Here is a 7,170-nt window from a genome sequence, read left to right as displayed (position 1 = left end):
TTACTATCTTTTTATTATGACATACTATATCATTATTATGACATACTATCTCATGACTTTCTATCTAAAACTTTCTATCTTTAATTCCAAATAATGAGATAGTAAATTATAATTTTGAATTACAGGATTTTTTTTAATTTTCTGTGGCAGAAATTGGCTTCCATAGTATTTCACTTCTTGATAAAAATGATTCAGGTTGACTAAAACTCACTGTGTCCACAGAACAGGTGGGCTATTGTTCAGGGGCTGTTCACTATTGCTAATGAACCGTAATTGTCCTTGAGGGCAGTTAGCTTTAGCTAGGGCTTTAGCTATATATATATATATTTAGCTATATATATTATATATATTTAGCTATATATTATATATATTATTATAGCTATATATATATATATATATAGCTAATATATTATATATAGCTAAATATATTATATATAGCTAATATATATATATATATATTTAGCTATATATATATATAGTAGCGAGATCAGATGAGAGATAGAGAGAGAGATGAGAGAGAGAGAGAGAGGAGAGAGAGAGAGAGAGAGAGAGAGAGAGAGACGAGAGAGAGAGAGAGAGAGATAGAGAGAGAGAGAGAGAGAGAGAGAGGGAGCTGAGATGAGAGGGAGCGATGAGAGATGGGAGCTGAGAGAGAGAGAGAGAGAGAGAGAGAGAGAGAGAGCGAAAGAGAGAGAGAGAGAGAGAGAGCGAAAGAGAGAGAGAGAGAGAGAGAGAGAGAGAGAGATAGAGAGAGGGAGAGAGAGAGAGAGAGAGAGAGAGAGAGATAGATAGTAGAGATAGAGAGATGGAAAGATAGATAGCGAAATATATATATATATATATATATATATATAGCTAAATATATATATATATATATATATACATATATACATATATATATATACATACATACATATTTATATGTATATATATATATATATATATGATTGTGTGTGTTTGACCCTTTTGTTGTCACGCTCACAGGTACAGATTAGAACCCAATAGCACGACACAGATACAACCAGTGTTCAGAATGTTCGTTTTATTCAGGTCAGGGACAGGCAGGGTCGAAACCAGGAAATCCAGCAGTCAGGCAAACAAATCCAATTAAGGGGCAGGCAGAAACAGGGCTCAGAACCAGGCAATCCGTCAAACAGGCAAACAAATCCGATCAGGAGGCAGGCAGGAAACTTGAGGTCCAATATCAGGCAGGGTCAAAACCGGGCAGGACAGATAACTAGGCAAAATATATTTGAAACGCTGGAGAGCTTGGCAAAACACACAAGACAATCTGGCAGAGGACAAGTGGGAGTGAGGTGGTATATATACTGTGGAGTAATGAGGGAATGAGTAGCAGGTGAGGGGAAGGGCTGGGGAGACCAAAAGACAACTATAAATGTGTCGAACTTGTGACATTTGTGTCACTTCAGTGTTATTTATTTCTCAAATGACACTTACTGACGAACGTTTGCTCTCAAGTGGTCGATGTTGTTTGCTGCTGTAGTTTCCTCCACCTCATTACCAGCCCTGGGTGAAAACCTGGAATATGTCCAACCCGGTATCACTGCAAGACGTGAACATGTGACGATCTACCATGCTGGGAGACGTGAATATGTCACGGTTTCGTCCCTTCAAACGTGACAGTTACACGGTATTGTTAACATGGCCCAACCAGTGGAGAAATACCCGGAAGTGCCAAGCAAATGCTCTACCAAGACTATTGGTCGGTTTTTATTGTCAAAATTAGATGTTTTTAATTTATTTTTTAATCGTCACACTCGATTTCGCCGATTTTCTTGTTGCCCTAGCTGGTCGACACCTCTTTTAGCAGAAACAAAGGCTACATTAATGTATTAAATCGATGTTAATCCATGTGTGTGGATCATAGACTGTATATATAAAGATGTGGATGTGGAATTAACGGACGTGACGTTGTGCGATTGCGTTGCCAGGCAACAGCTTCGGTGTGCTTGCTTTTCTCTTTGAAAGTCATCACATAACTGTCACATCCTGGCCCTGGCTGATCGCCTCACTCCCTCACCTGTGTATTTTCGCTCCCTGTTAATCACCTGCCTGGCCTCAATGAGCCTCAGCTGTCCCTAATCATTACTGCTCACCTGTGTATTTAGTCTGTGCTGTTTCCTTGGTCAGTGCCAGTTCGTCTTGTCTGTATAGCAGCAAGTGCTCCATGTTACTCTCCTGACGTAAGCTATTGTTCTAGCTGCTTAGCATTTGTACCAACCTAGTTGGTTTTTTTGTTGTTGTTGCTTCTTTAGTAGTTTTCCGCCAACTTAGTTGGTTGTTTTTCGTTGCTTCCAGTCTGTACATTTTTGGACCTTTGCCTGTATTTGCCTTTTGGATTAAACGCCTGACTAAAGACCTTTTTGCCTGGTTGTGCTCTTGAGTCCTATTTTTGCTCGTGCCCGTACTTGTGCTTGATAATAACGGCATTGTAATACACGGTTTGGCTGCATTAAATATTGCATATCTGCCGTAGTTCTTTATTTATAGAGCCCTGATGAGAAGACTTCTGGACAAACAGGAAGCACTGCCACCAAAACTGAAAACGTGACGTGGATCATAAATATATCAGCAATTAAACAACATCTTACATTTCTTGTCACACAATACGTCTCCTTGCAGTATCAATACTAATTCGGCTGACTTTTATATTTGATCCAATTGGTAGATAGGCTGTATTTACACCATAACGGTGCACAGCTGATAGAAAGGGACTTGTAGTTTTTAAAGATATTACTGATTTTCTTTGAATATAAGAATGTAAATACTGAGTTGAGAGAATAGTCAGGGGTTTTGGGTGATGGGAGACACATCTATGGATTCAGAATTTCAATAGCTTACTGTTAAATGACGGATATACCTTTCTGTCTGTGATGTTTTACAAATCAGATATTAGAAGTAAAACATGTGAAATAATATAGCAATATCCTGTACAATTATGTGAAAACATGAATAAAACTACACATCTTCAGATGTTATACATACACAAGTGTCCTACACTAATAATACAAAGTTATTATGGCTGTGTGTACCTTGTGTGCACCGCCTAATGGTTAAAGCACGTTATTGAATTAGTTGTGTATATGATATTTCAATAAACCTTAGGAAATCTTGAAAGGGATGTGCAAAATAACCATTATATACAGTTTTTAATTAACTATTAGTAGAGAATAACGAGTAATTAATATACTTTATAGGGATCTGCAGATAAATGTTTAGTCTTCTCAAGCAGCAACTATCAAATATCTCTCCTGATTGTTGGCACTTGACAATCACCTTTCCCTGAATTTTACTCAGGTGTAACTAAAGCCTGATTTAAGGGTTGTTTATATTTCACATCATTAATCAGAATCTGCAAAGTAACTAAAATAAATGTAGTGGAGTAAAAATACCAGGTTAACCTCTGAATTGTAGTGGAGTAGAATTGCTGTTTTGTTTAGTAATGGATATTGAATATGGAATAAAGGTTTTGACAAGACCTGGTGTAACAATAATCAAAAAGGACATTAAAAGAGCTCCAGATGTTAATGATCTAAACAAAACAGCACACCTGAAATGTATATTTAAATACTTTATTAAGGGCAGTGAATTAGTTTTTTCTGTATGTTTTTCAAATCAGTGTTATACAGTAAGTGTCATAGACAGTGTTACATTGCTATTATTATCCTTAAAATATATGTAAAACAAAACCACTTATGATCTTTTTATTTGAGTGGTTTACTAATGACAGTTAATTCTGTTTTTGCTATTGATGATTTCATTTTTGTGAAAAATAATAAAATGCAATAACGTGCTTTAACCACTAGATGTGCCTTTCTATCAGCTGTGCACCGTTATGGCGTAAATACAGCCTATCTACCAATTGGATCAAATATAAAAGTCAGCCGAATTAGTATTGATACTGCAAGGAGACGTATTGTGTGAAAAGAAATGTAAGATGTTGTTTAATTGCTGATATATTTATGATCCACGTCACGTTTTCAGTTTTGGCGGCAGTGCTTCCTGTTTGTCCAGAAGTCTTCTCATCAGGGCTCTATAAATACAGAACTACGGCAGATGTGTCATATTTAATGCAGCCGAACCGTGTATTACAATGCCGTTATGTGATGACTTCCAAAGAGAAAAGCAAGCACACCGAAGCTGTTGCCTGGCAACGCAATCGCACAACGTCACGTCCAAGCCCCCAGGAAGTGCGCCGGACTCTGATGAAAATATTCGTGCTGGCCAAACGGCGGTACTACACTTCCTTTTGGTTGCCAGGCCCGGAAACACTTTTTCCCATTGACTTACATGGGGAAAGAGTGGTCTGTAACTCGTTGGATAATTTTTTTTAAACTAAATAAACTACCCAGTATGAACACTTGTATAGCCCTTATTAAAAACATTCGTTCCTCAAGTTGTAAAAATGTGCTAATAACGTTATTCTGAGAGTTATTTCCCTCTGTATTATGAACGCGCATCTAACCCACGGGACCGCGCCGCCCGGCACGTTCATGTGATGTGACGTGTTCAGCACCACATGAGTTTATCTTTACCCATGGATAAGAACGGACCCATATCGCCTTACTGCCAGCCCACGGAGCTGTAATAATGGATATATTGCACATGTTTGCTGTAATTCATCATTTGTAAAATATTATACTACATGGGCTGTATGATGTAAATCTTGTATTAAATAAAGTTAATATTACCGACGTAGATTAACGTCCCTGTAGCTTCTTATTGCACTTGCAATATACCATTAAAGGAGTTGAACGTTGCTGTTTGCTATTACTATAATACCACGCAGGGATAAACCAGAGTTTACAACCTTTGCATGTGGGCACAACACGTTTTGACCCAGATTAATTAGCTATACCATGATATCGCCCGAGGAAGTCGTCATACTTATACATATATAAATAAAGATATATGTGTCAAAGCTCTAATCAAATTAACAGTTGTATTAATTATACTTGTATATGTATATATATATATATATATATATATATATATATATATATATATATATAGCCTGTGTTTTATATTTATACACACAAATGAACAACCTTGTGTGTGTCAAATAACAAGTTGTATTGTAGTGTTTATTTTAGTGTTGTGTTATGCTTATCCACATTTTGATTTCAGAGCACAGGAGAATGCTGGGCACAACATAAAGCTCAAAAGTGAAGCTGGCAATGCTGAACAAAACCATCTAGTTATAATATTTATTCAGCTGAAAAAGTCAAAGCTCTACGAAAATGTAATTAAAAATACATAAGCATTTTCAGGTAGAAAATCAGCATTTTATATAGAAATTCACAAAAATAAGAAATGTATACCTCTTATGGCTGGCATTGTAGAACTAGGTGGAAAAAATAGTGACAACAAATGTAAATACAATTTATATAGATCAAAAGGTAATATATATAATATTGATTGCAATTATTAGATTAAAAGATCCACCAATTATGATCAACAGGAAAGCCCTCTGAAGGCATGTTGTGGTTTGAAAAAAAGTTGAGGATGGGGTCCAGACAGTTAAATCAGGAGAGACTTCATTTTGTTTAAAGAACATTTATTGACACATGTCATATGATAAATGTTAAGTCTTTGGCGATTAGACCCCGATCCTGAAATCTTATATCTAAAGGGGGAAATGCAGCCGTGAGCATATAGGGAACCTCCCCGGGGTCTAGACACTGGTGATGATGATGAAGATCTGGATTTGATGAGGAGATGGGATGAAGAGGAGGTGTGATGAGGTCTTTGGATTAGCTCTCCTGGCTCTGGATATGATGAACGGAGGTGGGTGGAGAAGAGGTGGATGGGGAGGAGGTGGATGGGGAGGAGGCGGGCGGCAGCATGAACACCTGAAATCACAGCTGACTGCAGGAGAGAGGAGAACCATTTTAAAGTTTGGCTGCAGCTCGGTGATTGGCTGCTGGAGAATGAGGTGAATGTAATAGGTTAAAGAGAACGCCTGTGATGAGCTGATTATAAGCAGCTGCGGAGTGAATGTATACATACCCAGTCTTCCTGAAAGAACTTGCGCTGAGCTTCATTTAGTGAGTCAGACTCATGGTCAGAATGCTGGTTGGGAGGCTCAGTTCTTCCTGTTGACAGAAGATGGCACTTTTCTGAGAGGGAGCCAGCCGGCAGACACTGGACAGTGGCACACCAACAGATGAAACAGGAATCCATCTGAGAGGCTATGCGGAAAAGGATAACAAATAATGTCAGCAAGACATGAACATATATAACCACTATCATTCAATTCTGTAATTGCAGGTTTGTTAGCATGATATTTCAAACATAAATGGCCTGTCTTAGTTTAAAGCCCACTCACCACGTCAAGGTGCAGGCCACGAGTGAGGACACAACAACGATCACAAACAGTACATACACACGAGACAAAACTTACATACATATAAATAACTTACATATACAATGAACAATGATAAAGATTTAAATCACAATTGATCATAACTCAAAATACATATATTTTTATATATTACCAAGTGGTTTCATGTAGGCTACAACCAGTGGCGGCCGGTGGTCTTTTTTTTTGGTGGGGCTCTTGACGTACCGTAAGTGACCTACCCGGGGGGTCCGGGGGGTTTTCCCCCGGAAACTTTTTTCGAGAAATGACCCCTTAAATGATGACTTCTGGTGATGTTAGAGGGGGGGGGGAAAGGAGAAATCGAGGCTTAAAAATATGAGAAGACTGATCAATACCTCCATAATCTTCAGTGTGGAAAATATTATTTATCAACCTGAACATCTACTACTTTACCAGGAATTTGTGTTCTCAGAACTGGTCTGTTTTTTTTCTTTCTTAAAACTGTTCATGTTTTATGAACCAACACCTTCACCAAGTAGCTTTACAGTGAACTGCATGTGAGATATAAAATTAATAGCATCTTTTCAGTAGCATTAATTATAAATATTTAAGTGGTTCAATACAAGTCACTACAGCATTTCAAACTGAACTGTGAATAAATGCAATTTAAAAAAAAATAACCACAGCACAAAATGTCATAAATTGTGTTTTTTCTTTGTTTCTCTGAGGATTATTTACAAACAGGCTTATTTACATATAGCAATAACTCAGAAATGAAAAAGCTACATCGTCTAACACGAACAACCACTTAGCATAATGATAATATA

Source organism: Trematomus bernacchii, unplaced genomic scaffold (assembly GCF_902827165.1).
Source record: "Trematomus bernacchii unplaced genomic scaffold, fTreBer1.1, whole genome shotgun sequence".
Classification (NCBI taxonomy): domain Eukaryota; kingdom Metazoa; phylum Chordata; class Actinopteri; order Perciformes; family Nototheniidae; genus Trematomus; species Trematomus bernacchii.
The sequence above is the reverse complement of the archived record's forward strand: the minus strand, read 5'-3'. Positions refer to the sequence as shown.